Source organism: Amblyomma maculatum, chromosome 9 (assembly GCF_055883805.1).
Source record: "Amblyomma maculatum isolate TAMU_Amacu chromosome 9, ASM5588380v1, whole genome shotgun sequence".
In the NCBI taxonomy this organism is placed as follows: domain Eukaryota; kingdom Metazoa; phylum Arthropoda; class Arachnida; order Ixodida; family Ixodidae; genus Amblyomma; species Amblyomma maculatum.
In genome coordinates, this window is record NC_139352.1 from 9,549,893 (window position 1) to 9,564,440 (window position 14,548).

A 14,548-nucleotide genomic window follows, 5' to 3' on the forward strand; every position below is an offset into this window, starting at 1 on the left:
GTCGCCCCTGCAACCACCCACAGTTCCGACTGAGCCCTTTTCTCGAGTTGGTCTTGACCTGCTTGGCCCAATTCCCACATTGACTTCAGGGAACAAATGGATTGCCGTAGTGGTCAATTACGCCAACCGGTATGTCATAACCAGAGCTATCCCCACCAGCTGTGCCTCCGACGTTGCAGACTTTCTTTTGCATGACGTCATCTTGCTTCATGGTGCTCCTCGTCAACTGCTCACCGATCGCGGTCGCTGCTTCCTTTCTAAAGTTGTTCATGACCTTCTCCGCTCATGCGCTACGCGCCACAACTTCACAACGGCCTACTATCCACAAACGAACGGTCTTATACTGAGCGCCTTAATCGTACACTGACTGACATGATGTCGATGCATGTTTCTGACCATCACCGGGACTGGGACCACTCTTTAAACTTCATAACAATCGCCTATAACTTCTCACGGTATGATACGCCGGATACTCTCCGTTTTATCTGCTCTTTGACCCTTTACTTGACCCTTTGACCGCGACCCTTTGACCGCGACCCTTTACTTCCCTTTGACACCTTACTGCCTCTTGACGATGCCTCCTGTAGTTACGCTTCTGATGCCATCGCCCGCGCTGATGGCACCCGTCGTATTGCTCGAGACCGGCTTGGTGCGTCTCAGCGTTCTCAAAAGCACCGTTACGATATTCAGCATTTTGACGCCTACTACCCTCCTGGCTCCCTCGTACTTCTCTGGCTCCCAGCCCGGCGTGTAGGCATGTGCGAGAGACTTCTGCCCCGCTAAGTGGGCCCTTACTGCGTCTTGCGGCAACTTACCAGCGTTACCTACGAGCGTATGCCGGGGCACCGCAAGTCTCTTTCTATAAGCCGTCATCCAGAAGTCGTGCAGGTCGCCCGTCTTAAACGTTATATTTCGAGCCCACGTGTGTAGTCTACGCACCGGGACTGTGCTTCTTCCGCGGGGGGGGGGGGGGGGGGTAATGCTGCGGTACGCAGTCACGGAGTCGATGACGAAGCGCTGGGCTAGTGAAGAATGACGACGCTGAAGCTAGGATGTGGTTGTTCTGTAAGTGTCCCTACGGCAAACTGTTGCGGCTACTTTGGAGTGTGCCTCGTAACAATATATACACTGGTATTGAAGGTACGAACTATATATCTTAAATATTGTCTGAATAAATATTAGGGTTGAGAAATGTTATACTTAGGTTGGAGCATAGGCTTCTCAAGTGGCAGTCCATTTTAGCTTTTCTTGGCGCAACAAAAAACATCAAATCCAGGACTGCATTGGCATGCAATAACTGTCACAAAACAGTTTCAGCATGGCTAGGGGAGAAATGCTTTTTACACTAGTGGTTTACTTAATCGCAGAAGCAGTGTATATGTTCTTAAAAATATAAAAAAAATAAAAAATAAAATTCAACTTCATTGCTACCTAAAAATGGTTAGAAGAAAGACTTTTAACTGATCCTGGTACTTTACTGAAGGCAAATTTCTGCCATTCAACATTAGAGTGCCGTATGTGCTGCCGCGCTGTTTTTAAAGCCCATAAATTACCAGGGGGGGGGGGGGGGGATGCTAAGGAGATGTTGCAGTATAAGTAAGTAACACTGTGGATAGTTTTTCAAGGACTCCTAGAGAAGAGCTTGTTAGATGTTTATTCGTATCAGTGTTAGAGAATTGAAACGAGCATGCTGTCAGAACTTGGTAAGGACTTGTGGCAAGAAAATGTAGTCATGCATACAGAAAAAAAAAAAAACGAACACTAAAGCAGTTTTATTCCCATAATGATTTTTCTGCGAAACTGAATCGCTGGTGTTCATTGTAACATGGGACAACATGTATGTGTAAGTGTAGGCTTTAAAGAGGAAACACTGGAGGGAAGATTACATGTAATGTGCTACATGGAGGACCAGTGTGTAACCTTTGAGTCGTCTGGGTTGGAATGGAGAAAGTAGAATAGGTAATTGTTGGGGCAAACGTCTAATGGGTGACTATTTACGCTTTCATCAAGTTGAGAGGAGTTTGGTGCAAAATAAAGTATGAGCAGATCTGCTCTATATATAAGAAGGTTTACCAGATCCCTTTTCAAGGGCAAGAAAATGAATTCGGAGATTTTGTTGCCGCCAGGGCATGTATCGTTGTCAAGAACTGAGCAAGTCTGCTACCTTAAGGTTGCTTTCTAACTGCGTGCTGATTAGGATTGAATTATTTAGTGGGAAAAGCAGTTTGCTGGTCTGTAACGACTTATGGATGCGATGCGATGGATGTATGGATGCGAGAGTTGGACTGTGAAGAAGGCTGACCGCCGAAGATGTGACGCGTTTGAATTGTGGTGCTGGCGGAGACTCTTGAGAGTTCCTTGGACTGCCAGAAGATCAAATCAGTCGATATTGTCGACCATAAACCCTGACTGCTCATTGGAGGGTCAAATTCTAAAGTTAAAGCTCAGCTACTTTGGTCATCTGGTGAGAAGAGAGGAGTCGCTGGAGAAAGATTTGATGTTGGGAAAGGTGGAGGGTCACCGCAGAAGGGGTAGGCAGCGAACGCGATGGTTAGATGGCATCCTCGAGGCGCTGCAGATGAAGTTATGTGATGTTAGGAAGATAGTGAGAGACCGGAAAGCGTGGCGTGACATGGTCCATTGAGCCACGAAGAGTCGGACACGACTGAATCACTGAACTTAACTGAACGACTTAATGTGTTTATAATTTGAAGCATGCGCAAACTACCTAAGTATGGTGATAGCCGCAGTGTTATGCCTGGTAAAAAGATCTGCTGCATTATAAAGACGTGAGAAACTGTATTTGCAGCATACAGGACACCTGAAGACAGCTTTTTAATGCTATGCAGCCACGGCTACGAGAGCAGAATCCTCCTTCGTGTGTTGCAACATCAAGCCGTTTAGCAAACTTAACGTGAACTCTGCCATGACGTTAAAACAGCGTTTCTGAGCTGAAAATTGCGGCTAAATGTGTTCTTTTATGCTGCTTGAAGTCTGTGTGTGGACGTAAATGCACGACCAATCACTGTAAACTGGTACAGGGACCGGTATGAGGACGCGTAAGACAGGCCCAGCCTTCAATTGGCGGGATTTCAGACAGGCAGCGTAGCCCACGGCATTAGCCTGGCTCGTTAAACTCGTGCTGTTTTGATTAGTACTGCTAAATGTGTTTATTCAATAAAAAAAAAGCGACTAATAATTCCGCAATGGTTATATTATTCCAGAGCTGAATCGACGAAATTTCTGAAGGTACTATATTCCGCAGTGGCGTGAGTTGGTGCGTTCCCGCTTTTTCGCTTTCGCCACACCGCCAGAAAAAGCTGTACCCAAGCAGAAGGAAGCGTACATACCACTTCCTGTGTATTGTTTTGTTGTTGCTTTCTGTAAGTTTCACAATGTTTGGCCTATGTGTACTGAAGGACGAATTTATAGCAGGATGGCATGGAGAAGGCGAGCCAAGGAATAATAGAGCTGTAATCGTTGCCCTGTGTGGTGACGGTATTTGTTTCCTTCTAGCGTTCTTTATTCTTTAACGTAGATCTACTACTACCACTTAGCTCCTTTTTGAAAGCGCTGTTTAGCAACGGTGATATCAGGTGTTTTGGATAGCAACACTGTTAACGCAAGATGCATAAACGTCGCGTTTCAAGGGAATAAAAGTTGAGACTACGTGGTTTTTCACACGTATTCAGACGTCTTTGTCACCGTTTCATTCGACGCATCCATTTTCCAGGAAGCCTTGTATTGGGAGGCAAGCCTGAGACATTGTGTGGCAGTGTTGTGACGAATTTACTCGTGAGAAATCAATTGGTTTTAAAATTAATCCTGTGCTCATTTTTGCTTGAAGATCCGAGATTACATATACGTAAAATGCGCGTTCATAAGTGCGATTCATTGAACAAAAATACTTAGTATAAACGCTGCGAAATCTGGTGTCACGGGTGGACGCACTAGTTTGACGCAGTTTATTAATGTAGAAAGCGTTGCGGACACTATCTTTACACCATTGCTTGCCGGAGGTGCTGTAGTAACGAACACCGTAATATAATGGCGCGAACCATTGAAATCATTATTTATTGCTTTCAAGAAAGCTTGACAATCCGCCCTATGACCTTGCTTGTGATGCGCGATCACGTGCTCGTTCTTTGTTCGCTCTTAGTGTTCCCGAGACGCGGCTTTATCACCTTCTTCGCAGCGCTTTATCCGCCGAGATTTATCTCGAATGATTACATTCAAATGGCTTGGTTTCCACATTGTTCCTGGCTGTCCTAAATTTATAGTTTGTTTACCTAGAGCCTTCATTGCAGGCTTTGAATTAAAAAGCTGGTAGTGTAAAGGACATCCGTGGTTTGACGGCCACGGTGCATGTTTTCTGCTAAGGCCGCCTCTGAGTCGCTTAATTCTTTGCAGGGGGAAGTCCACCCGAAACAGCTGTTTGCTGTTCTACATTTTTCGGCTTGCTAGTTGCGTACGGAATCGGGCCCACCACTTGACAACGGGGTGCCCAAGTTGCTAGAAGTGAGCTATCCTACAAAAATATACGGCGATTAAAGGAAATTGCACGAACGTGCCTTTGCTGCCTATAGGATCAGCGTTGCTGACGAAGCATTCAAGGGTTCTCAAGAACTGGGTTCTCATCTTTCTCATCTCTTTATTCATTTATTTTTTATTTCATTATGCAGTACCAACTAGCCCGGCATCTTGCACTTCTGAATTTCTCATCTCGCCCTCCCACATTAATCGGGAAGCATGAGGTTTAGGAGCTTCCTATTTCTACAACGCAGAGAATGGTGACCCGGTTAGACGTAGTGAAATAGTGCTTTTGCACAGAAATGATGCTTGTTGAGATTGTGTTCAAGGGGAACGAGCGCTTCGGTAGCATTTCAACAGGCCATCCTTTGGAGTTCCTGGAGTTTGGTGTAGAGTAACGACAACGGGGAGCAATTGATAAGCAGGAAGAAGGAGAACGACGGAGATATTGCCGAAGGAGATAAGTGACGTGCTCCTTTGTGATGGCTAGGCTTGGTGCCTCGAAATATTTTGTGAGCATGCCGGAGTGCATCCTGAATAAGAACATAATAAAACAGCGGTTCGCATGACTAGAAAAATATGGTGCTTTTATTTAAACGCCTGAATGAAAATATTGAAGCTGATCTTTAACGCAGGCAGTGTGAAGAACACGAGAACCTCAAGAAAGCTGTGATTCCCCATAATGTCCCTGACAAGAATACGTGCGCATGTTGCTAGTACACCGTTGTAGCATAAACTGCTTCGTAATTGCTCAATATTAGGAGTATAATGCAGATTTCAATAAAACGAAACGCAGACAGCTTCAGACTTCTTCGTAAAGGCCAAATGCTTGGCATGACACTGAGAGTTTAATGACGAATTTTAACTGGAGTTGAAATTCGTCATTAAACTCTCAGTGCCATGCCAAGCATTTGGCCTTTACGAAGAAGTCTGAAGCTATCTGCGTTTTGTTTTATTTGAATCTTCATCCATCTTCATACATTGCATGGACTCAAGGGCCTTCTCATCGCTCTCTCTTGAACTTTATTCGAACAGCTAATCTTTTTTCTTTCATTTAATACCCCCTTTATTTTTTAGATATTCCATTATGCCTAGATATTCCATTATGCCCTGAGGCAAAAAACAACGTTATAAAAAAAAACTGGAGTTGCGGAGTAATAATTTTTGCTGCACGGGACCGAAGTGCTGGTTAAATGAGCGATAAGAATACTAATTGGTTCACAGGAAAGAAAAGGTGCAGTATCTGTCGCACTTGATCTGTGGACACCTTACCGCCTCGCAGAGCAAGGGAGGAAGGTGGAGTGAAAGTGGAAAGAGAGAAAGAGGAGCCGTAGTGAATGGCTGCTGAGTGATTTCGGCCACCTGACAATCTTTACCGTGTACTGAAATCGCACAGAACATGGACTCCTCTTCGTGTCGCCTCCATCGAAACGAAGCCATCGGTGGTCGGAATCAAACCTGGAAATCCGGCGTAGTAGTCGGGCGTCTTACCAATGCACCACCATGCCGGGGCTCAATGAGTGATATGGATACAGAATCCGGAAATAAAGGGATAGTAAGGAAGCGGTAGAGGCAATCAAAGAGGTGAACGACGAGGAGAAAGGACAGGGTAGGTCTAGGAGCACATACTGATAAATTGTAATTGGTGATCCAGACATTCTTCGAATTCGTAAATGCATTAGATATTCATTAGGACTAGGGTCTGTCGATTCAAGGTGCATTATAAACCCCCTTCATGGATCACTCCCTTGTCGAGGCGGAGGGGCTTGCGAAACTCGATGAAGTCGTGAGCTCTGCTGTGTAGGGCCACCCAAGATAGACAGGTCACGGCAGAGAGTTCTGACAAAATGTGATTCACTGGAGAAGGTAATGGCAACCCACTCCAGTATTTCCTGCCAAGAAAACCCTATGGCCAGTCACAATACCATTATCGATATGGCGCCGGAAAATGAGCCCCCCAGGTTGGAAGGCGTCCCACATGTTACTGGGGATGAACAAAGGGCGATTCCTAGTAGCTCCAGGACGAATGAAGCGGCTGGGCTAAAGCCAAAAGGACGCTCAGTTGTGGATGTGTCGGGAAGCGACCGGAAAGTCCGATGTTGCAAGGAGATATATCACATAGCAACATGGAATGTAAGATCTATGACGCAAGGTAAACTGGATATCGTCAAGCGAGAAATGGACAGATTGAACATTGATATCTTGGGTATCAGCGAGCTCAAGTGGACCGGAATGGGAGAATTTAACTCCGGCGACCATTATGTCTTTTATTGTGGGCACGAATCCAAGAGAAGGAATGGGGTCGCTCTCATAGTAAACAGAAGAATGGGCAAAGCAGTGCTAGGGTACAACCCCAAAAACGACCGAATGATTTCACTTCGGATCCAAGGTCACCCTTTCAACATAACAGTTATCCAAGTCTATGCACCGACCACTGCTGCTGAAGAAGCTGACGTTGAGAGATTTTATGCGGACCTATACAATGCCTTTTAGACCGCACCCCATCATCAGACGTCGTTTTTCTCATAGGAGACTGGAATGCTAAGGTCGGGAGTGAAGAAATATCCGGAATTACAGGCAAGTTCGGTCTTGGTGAGCCAAATGAAGCTGGGCAGAGGCTGGTAGAGTTCTGTCAAGAAAACAACCTGACCATAGCGAATACTCATTTTCAACAGCACAAGAGGCGCCTGTACACATGGATTTCACCGGACGGTCTGTACAGGAATCAGATCGATTATATTATTTGCCGGCAGAGATGGAGAAGCGCTATACAAGCAGTAAAAACAAGGCCTGGGGCCGATTGTGGCACCGATCATCAGCTTCTTGTTGCCAAAATTAAGCTTCGATTGAGGAAAACGCAGAAAACTAGAAGGCCTTTCAGGTATGATCTGGATCAGATTCCATTAGAATATGCTGTGGAAGTGAGCAATCGATTTCAAGAATTAGATCTAAAAGACAAAGAGCCCGAAGAGATGTGGACTGATGTTCGTGATATAATACAAGAAGTTGCTACTAAGGTAGTTCCAAAGCAAAAGAAATGCAAAAAAGCAAACTGGTTATCTGAAGAGGCTTTGCAAATAGCTGAGGAAAGGAGGATGGCAAAAGGTATGGGGGAAAGAGAAAGATACAAGGTTCTCAATGCGGATTTTCAGAAAATAGCAAGGAGAGATAAGAATGCCTTCTTGAACATAAAGTGTCAAGCAGTTGAGGACAACAGCCAATTAAGGAACACAAGAGCTCTGTATAAGACAATCAAAGATATCAAAGGAAGCTTCTGTGCTAAGCTGGGCGTGATAAAGGACAAACGAGGCAAGGACCTCACTGAAGCCTCAGAGATAAAGAAGAGGTGGCAGGAATACTCTGAAGAACTGTACAAGAAGGACCAGGATGTGCAAATCCAACATAGGACGGCTGTGATTACTGATCTCGAGCCGGGCATCCTGAAGAGTGAAGTTGAATGGGCCTTAGCCAGCCTTGCTAAGAACAAAGCTAGCGGAATTGATGGTATTCCAGCTGAGTTGCTTCAAAACCTCAACCACGACGCTGTTAACACACTGCATACATTATGTCAAAAGATTTGGACAACCCTGCAGTGGCCACAGGATTGGAGGAGGTCAGTTTACATCCCCATTCCAAAGAAAGGCAGTGCCAAAGATTGTTCCAACTACCGCACGATCGCGCTTATTTCGCATGCTAGCAAGGTGATGTTAAAAATCCTGCAAGGTAGGCTGCAGCAGTATGTGGATCGGGAGCTTCCGGACGTGCAAGCTGGGTTTCGCAAGGGCAGAGGAACTAGAGACCAAATTGCCAACCTTCGCTGGATCATGGAAAAAGCAAGAGAGTTCCAGAAACCCATTTTTTTCTGCTTTATTGATTATGCGAAAGCGTTTGACTGCGTAGATCACAGCAGATTGTGGCAAGCTCTCCAAGAGATGGGAGTTCCAATTCACCTCATCTGTCTCCTCAGGAACCTTTGTGAAGGGCAAGAGGCCACAGTCAGAACTGGGCATGGTCTTACTGACTGGTTTCCGATTGAGAAAGGGGTGAGGCAAGGCTGCATACTGTCGCCCTGCCTATTTAACCTATATGCAGAGTGCATCATGAGGAAGGCCGGTCTGGACGAGTCTTCAGCTGGAGTGAAGATCGCTGGAAAACGCATCAACAACCTTAGATATGCGGATGATACCACTTTAATGGCAGAAAGCGAATTGGATCTCAAGAGACTTCTGATGCGCGTACAAGAAGAGAGTGAGAAGTTTGGGCTTAAACTGAACATTAAAAAGACGAAGATCATGGCGTCTTGCCCTATCAAGTCCTGGAGCATCAATGGACAAGAAGTGGAAGCTGTGACAGATTTTCTGTTCTTGGGCGCCAAGATTACCTCGGAAGGAGACTGCAGCCATGAAATTAGGAGACGCCTGCTTCTGGGAAAGAGAGCAATGGTTAGCCTTGACCGCCTAGTAAAGAGCAGAGACATTAGTCTGCCAACCAAGATCCGTATAACCCGTGCTATGGTCTTTCCAGTTGTGATGTACGGATGCGAGAGTTGGACTGTGAAAAAGGCTGACCGCCGAAGAATTGACGCGTTTGAATTGTGGTGCTGGCGAAGACTCTTAAGAGTTCCTTGGACTGCCAGAAGATCAAATCAGTCGATATTGTCGACCATAAACCCTGACTGCTCATTGGAGGGTCAAATTCTAAAGTTAAAGCTCAGCTACTTTGGTCATCTAATGAGAAGAGAGGAGTCGCTGGAGAAAGATTTGATGTTGGGAAAGGTTGAGGGTCGCCGGAGAAGGGGTAGGCAGCGAACGCGATGGTTAGATGGCATTCTCGAGGCATTGCAGATGAAGCTATGTGATGTTAAGAAGATAGTGAGAGACCGGAAAGCGTGGCGTGACATGGTCCATAGGGTCACGAAGAGTCGGACACGACTGAACGCCTGAACTGAACTGAACTGTTGTATCAATGAGCGATATGTATGCAAATCCGAGGTTATAATGGACGCGCCCATGGTCTGGCGATGGTAAGCTACATTTGAGCTAACGATGTGGTTGCACCATGCCGCGGCCATGCCATTTTACAATCGCTTGAACCGGAAAAGAAATACAATCTTAAGCTCCACCTCTAAGGGCATGACGATGCCGCGGTAATGGCGCCAGCCCACAGCACCTCTTGCTGATTCTTGTCCACATACAAGTACTTTACCCCTCGCTTAACGATGTAGCACACGTGCAACACTACCCGTCATAAATATAAAGGCACGCTTTAAAGAAGACGGTCAAGCCTGCTGGCTTTCAGGCAGCACGTCTGACTCGGGATCCAAGAGCCACGGAGGCTCCGATTCACTCACACGCTCCCATCTCAAAGGAGGTACCTGACTTTGCATCTTCTGTGAACTCGTCATGTAATTGCCTAACGTCATAATATCCGTCAATCAACCAGTGTTCGGCCACATTACCTGCCCAATGCTACCTACTTGAGGCATATGCCTGCGATTTCAATGCTGTAGCGTAACAGCCGCGTCCTTTGAGAAACTCCGGTGTCGGCGCTGTGAGAGAGAAAGACTCGCATGGTTCTTGGGCACGATGACTTAACCGACCGCTAATTTGTCCTAGGTTTAATTGTGCGACGTCATGCGACCACATGACATGGTCGATTTTGCTGGAGCTGCGAACTCTTGCTTCTCCTGTCAGGCAGGATTCTGGCGACATGCAATTCCAAAGAACTTATACATTCCGAGTCAGACATTTTACGCCTAGGCGACAGACGCAACGTACATACGGGTCTTCTGATCGCTGTGGGGTGGTCTTTCAAATTAACTGGTAGCCTACTACTGCATACTAAAGAGTATGTGTAAAATAACATGAAAAGGCGGGTTGGCTTGATAATTTTCTTAGAGAGGCAGTTTAAGAAAGCATCTAGGCCTTGTGCCATGGCTCAGTTGCATTACCAAAAATGTTAACGGGTATTTCGGTCGTTCAAAAAAAAAAAAGAATAATTTTCTCTACTATAGCCGGTCGGAAGAATCAGTTATATATTGGCTACGGAGAAGCGCTGTCATATCCCAGAAAAAGAATGGAAGGAAGCAACTCTCAAAACTATGCATGGACTCTATTCAGCACAAGGGATTTAAGGGTAGTCGTGGATGTTACAGCAGCACCAGAGCACCATTTAGGAGCGCCTGTAACCAATAGTACATTTGAAGAAGTACTAAGGTGTTGCTACTGATCGAATGAAGTTCTATGACGCACTTTGAACAGGTTAAAGCAGCGACATCGAATTTTTAGCGCTATAAGAAGAGGCGTATTCGCATGAGAGCCTACGCAACAAAATAAAGAAATTTTGAACGCACCTCATCGATGTTGGGAAGGCTAGAGCTGCTTGCCTCCTGAGTATTAAAGTGTGGCATGTTGATACAAAATATTAGAGAGAACACTGCCAGCTTCATGTTGCTTCCAATAATATTTCACAAGCTTTGCACAGAGGCCAAAATATTTATTCATTTACACACTTGGAGAATGTCAGACTTTTCAGAGGTTTGAACTATGAGAGTTGTTTCAGTTTTTCACAATTTTATATCTAAAGACAGATAGTTCTTATTTAATGATGAAACCGAGTTGTTGGATTTCTTCAGGTGTAGGAATGATGTATCGTTATTTGAATTTCTCTGTTACATCAATAATGTCGCAAATGCATCGCGGCGATAGACTGAAATACCCATATGCGTAGTGGAACTAAAACATCTCTGAGAAGCCGTTTTTTAAAAGCAGGGGTGGGATGTTTGGTTGTTGTTTGACGTCCCAACGTGACTGAGGTTGTGATATACCTTTGTAAAGCTTCTCATGAATTTTAAAATTTCTTGAAAGGGTACTAACATTGGACTGCACACGGTCGCATTACATTTCGCTTCTATTGAAAAGCGCCTGCAGCGGCAATGATCTTAAGACACGTGCTTGAGTCCATAACGCCATAACAAGTATTAAAACGAAAGTCTTTGATCGATCATACTGTCGGCGTTCGTTTGTGTAGTCGCACTGTAGCTGTCTATGAAAGCACGTCATCAGAAAAATAAAAATCCTATCTCCACCGGAAATCGAACCTCCGTCAATTAGATCCTCGGCCGCGCGCTTTAACCAACTTCGGCGCGTCCGCTTTTTTTTCTTTATTGCCTGACTTCGGCAGGAACCACAATACACAAAACCACTCACAGGACACAATGAGAAATCAATAATACAACAATCAGCCAGGTGGGTTGTGGCGTCGTCATGCTAAAAATTCTCTTAGTGTCACTAATGGCTCCAATCTGCCGAGCCACTCGGGAGCTTCAGGGCCTCCCCGAAAATAGATCCGTGCTGGCCGTGCGTCAGAATCGCAATGGTATCCTGCCCTTCTCGAGCGCCAAATACAGTGGAGGGCCATTAGCATAATAAGGTCAAATGGCACCCCATCCGATCGTGAAACGCACATCATATTTCTCCTTGTCTACCTCCTTGTCTATCATGAGAAAGATAGTTAAAATGAAATAAAAATGTCCTGTATGCACCGGGAATCGGACCAACATCCCTTGTATCCCCAGCCGAGCGCTTTAACCAACTGCGCCACGCAGGGGATCGTTAAACGCACATCATAATTTTCCTTGTTTATCGTGAGGATGATAGTAGCGATGATAATGACGCTGCAATTAGTGATAGCGAAAATGATGACATTAGCAATACTAATGACGTTGCATTTAGCTGATGATGATTATAAGAGCAAACATGATGCACCGTGTGCACCAGCAACGCTTAGGCTTTCGCATTTCTGCAGTATAGATTGCACAGTGCTCACTGAAGTTTTATCGAAGCTGCGTCGCAGAATTTAAATCCACTCATCGACAAAATATTGGCCTTCGGGGATTCGATAAAGGTCATTAAGAAGTATGTACAATAAATATTGCCATTAGCAACACAGTCTGGCATCATGAGATTTTCGAGAACCATAATAACGAGACTTCATAGGGCTGGATGCAGCGCGTTTCCTCCGCATGCGCATACAATTTAGGGACACCTATGTGAATAATAAACACTCGCGGATGTGTGAGACTACTGATTCATGGTAGCGATGAGCGATTAAGCTGACTGAACAAAGTTTGTGAGGAGCGCAATAATGCAAAGACTGCCTCGGAAAAGAGTCCAGTTGTGAGCTTGGCTTGTCTATATAGCAGACGACTGTGTTTGATATAGTAAAGGCTGAATACAGTGGTCTCTGCCAAGGGTTCCTTGCGTGTTCTGGCATTCGCTTTCTATCCGTCTTTGGCCAGAGTGATGCCTGGACAAGTATCTTACGAGACGCTATTATGAAACTTTTTCATGGATGTGCAGTACTGACATGCCCCGCTATGGCTGCTCACTCATTAAGGCAATTAAGGCATATTACTGCTGAACCAAAACATGCAAGTTCAAACCCGACCACGGCGGTCGATTTCAAGAGCAGGCAAAAAGTAAGGTGCCCGTGTAATGGGCGACCTTAATGGACGTTAAATATCACCAGGCAGTTGAAGTTCCTGGAGACTTTCACCATGCTGTCTCTTATAGTAGCCTGCGTCGCTTTGATGCGTTAATCCCTGCGAACTATGCAGGTCCTATCGATTGTCTAGTTGGGTGCACCTTGCATGTTACAGCCTACTTCACACAAGCTCTTCACAGCCCTGCCACGGTAGCTCAGCGGTAAGATGCCCGATTGCTGTACCCAAATACGCCAGTTCAATCCTGGCCATATCAGGTGCTTTTTGATGCGAGGCCGAAAGCGAGGCGCCCGTCTAATGTGCGATGTCAGTGCACGGTAAAGAACCCCGGGAGGTCGAGTCCTTCACTACGGCTTCTCTCAGCGCCTCACCCGCTTTGGGATGTCAAACCTCCAAACTAACAAACAAGCACTTCACATACGTCACACAAGTCCTTCAATGCTACTGAAATTTTCATCCTTGAAATGAGCAATCGACTTATCAGAGGAAGAATTGCACGAGTCACAGATACTGAAGACGAAAGGTTCTATCTCGGCCTCCACAGACATTTCCCTTTCCCAAGCCCCAGCCCCAACTTGCTGGACATAGCGACAACAGTTTTCGCAGTTTTCTTGGGTTACACACGCCAGCGCTTCTGACAGGAGGATTGAAATATTCGCCAAGGTGAAGCATTTGTTTATGCTTGCCTTATATCCCGCCACTTGACTTCAAACTAGTTCTATAGGGTTGAACTCGTAGTGGTATATTGTGGCATGCGGAGAACATCGTGGCCATGGGCAGCCGCCAAGGTGTAAATCCTACAGACAATGCTTGGACTGCTGACATTTTGTGTGAGCTAAAGTATATTTGCCCTCACCATGTCAGCAGTCCAGCGGATCCCCGTCTTTGTCAGCCAAAGCTGAATATCTGCTTTGCAAGGTGATGTAGTAAGGGTGGTTTCAAGCGCCACACTGTGGTATGGCGCATTGGCCATGACAATAATCCTGCTGCCAGAAACGTGAGGCCGAAGCTTCTCCGCGAATCATTTCTTAAAGTGTTTTCCATCCATCTCGGAGTGGTAGTCAGCCTTGCTTCCTTTCTTTGCTGGGAAGAAGCCCCCAGCTCCTTCCAGAAAGCCTGTTGCACTGCTCCCTGCATACACAAGTATCAAACCGGCTCTTTTGCCTGAGGGCGCTGGAAATATCGTTTTGTGGCCTTTCAAGGAGTATACACACCAATTTTTAGTGTCTCGAAAGGAATACGATTGTTTTCCTGGTTATACAAAGATGCTCTCTAAGCAATCCTAACCTCGGACGTTGCTGCGAAGATATTTTAATTTGACTTAAAAAAAACTGGCCAGGCAAGTACTCTCTTTTTCAAAACCCATCGACCGTAATATCTTTGTCACGAAAACTTGTATATGGGTAAATAACATGATGCCATTAAGCAATAGTGACGTGGAGTCAGCAAGGCAAAGAGGAGGGATTATACAGGACAGCTCACAGTGCCGAACGGTTTTGAGTCCGTTCCTGCCTT

At 45.6% G+C, this 14,548-nt stretch overlaps 1 pseudogene; it reads right to left on the minus strand.

Annotated features, from left to right (window-relative positions):
* Positions 1 to 13,455: 13,455 nt before the first annotated feature.
* LOC146178228 (uncharacterized) lies at positions 13,456 to 14,170 on the minus strand (annotated as a pseudogene).
* Between the last annotated feature and the right edge of the window lie 378 nt (positions 14,171 to 14,548).